Raw genomic sequence first — 2,178 nt, 5'->3', positions numbered from 1 at the left:
CATGCTCCGCGCCCGCGCCCGTCGCGCAGAGCGGGCGGGAGGCGGCGCGCCCGCCCGCCAAGACGGTGCGCCCGCGCGCGTCCGCCGCGCCGCGCCGCCGCGAGAACGCAGCCGCGCGATGTACGCCCCAGGGCCGACATGTACGCTGCGTCCCAGCCCGGTCCGGGAGAAAAAATGCGTTTGGTGCGTGTGGTCAAAGGGGGGACCCTTGCGGCGCGGCCGCGCACGGCGGGATCGCGCTCGCGCGCGGACGGCGCGTCGGCGAGCTTCCAAACGGCGATTGCGCACTCCTATGCATCGGGATGCGTCCCCGGGGTGATTCCCAGCGCGATCCGGGCACATAAAATCCGGGCTGTTTGGTGCGATTTCATGGGCGGATGGCGGGCGGACACGCAGATTCGCGCACCGCGGGCCCCCGTCGTGTCGGACCGCGGCGTACGTTTGTGCGCACATGCCTGCAGACGTCCTTGTGCGTTCCGCGCTGCGTATGGGCGCGTTCGACCGGTATGGACGGCGGCTGTGTCGTGCGGGACGGCGGGGGAGGCGGGGCTGCGTCCGTGGACAAGTGGACCGAGCGCGCCGACGACGCGCTGCACGGGCTCGAGAACGCACGGGCATGATGTATGCACCAGGGTGCAGGTTTCAGGTGAGTGTCAGCGTCGTCTGAGAAGAAAAGGTGCTCACCGAGTGTTTTTCAAAGGGGGGACCTTTGCATCGTGGCCGCGTACATACGGATCGAGCTCGCGCACGGACGTCGCTCCGGGGAGCTACCAAAACACGATGGCGCGGTTCTATGTAACAGGGCGCATCCGTACAGTGAATCCCAGCGTCATCCGAGCAGGTGAAATTCGCGACGTTCAGTGCGATTTCATGGGTCGGGAGGCCGGCAGACACATAGATTCGTGCGCGGCGGGCCCTCTTCGTGTCCTACCGCCGTGCGATTTCGCGTACGCACCCCGGTGTACGTCTCTGACTGGCTCCCGCTGCGTTTGAGCGTTGAGGATGTCGTGAACGCCGCCCACGTCGTGCTAGATGGTGGGGGAGCCCGTACTGCGTCCCCAGAAAGGTCGACCTCCCGCACGGACGACACGACGTGTCGCTCCGAAAACGCACCACCACGATCTACGCGCCAGCGCCCACACGTCCTGTGAGTTTCAGCCTCTCCGGAGCAAGAACCCATCTCACCGAGTGTTTCGCAAGGAGTCCCGACGCCGTGCGCACAGATTCGACGCTCGCACACGCACGACACCCCGGGCGATGTCCAAACCACTCCTCCGCGCTCCTACGCACCCGGGCGCACCCGCACAGCGAGCTGCGGCGCCGTCCGCGCACATCGAACTCGGGGCGTCGCGCGCGATTTCATGGGCGGGACCCCCGGCGGACACACAGAATCGTGCGTCCCGGGCCCTCCTCGCGTCCTGCCGCCGCGCGTTTTCGCGTACGCACTCTCGTGCACGTCTCCGTATGGCCCCCGCACCGTTTGAGCGCGTATGGACGGCGTAGGAGCTGGGGATGGTGGGATAGGTCGCGGGGAAGCCTGTGCTGCATCTCCGGAGAGAGGTTGAGCTCGCGCGCCGACGACGTACCGTGCTGCTTCGAGAACGCGCGGACGCGATATATGCGCCATGGCGACTATGTACTGTGAGTTTCAGCCTTGTTCGAGCCGAAACGATGCTGATACGAAGTCCTCTCCAAAAGTCCCCTCTTACTCCCGCCGGACAAAGATCGCGCTCGTGCGTGGGCAGTACTTCAGGTCGCGCAGAAAACACGCGACGCAGCACTTGTACGCACCAAGGAGCGTGCCCACAGCGCGTTTCAGCGCCGTGCGCGCACTTCTCAATTGGCGACTTTCGCGCGATTTCATGGGCGGTAACTCCGCGGACACACAAATTCGCGCGTCCCGGCCCTCCACCACGTCCTACCGCCGCGCTGCTTCGCATGCGCACTCCTGGATAGGTCCACGCTCGTGTCCCACCGCGTCGCAGCGCGTCCTACCCGTTCTGGGAATATCGACCATGTCACCGGGAGAAGCTTGGCCTCCGTACCCCCGCGCCCCAAATGTCGAGCTCGGCCGCCACCGTCGCAACGTCCTGCTCCCATATTTGAACGGCGCACTCCCTGCACCCGCCCGCACGCCCCCTGCGAGTTTCAGCCTGATCTGCGCAAACGACTCTGGGG

This window comes from Trametes versicolor, assembly GCF_000271585.1.
Source record: "Trametes versicolor FP-101664 SS1 unplaced genomic scaffold TRAVEscaffold_29, whole genome shotgun sequence".
Lineage (NCBI taxonomy): Eukaryota > Fungi > Basidiomycota > Agaricomycetes > Polyporales > Polyporaceae > Trametes > Trametes versicolor.
The sequence above is the reverse complement of the archived record's forward strand: the minus strand, read 5'-3'. Positions refer to the sequence as shown.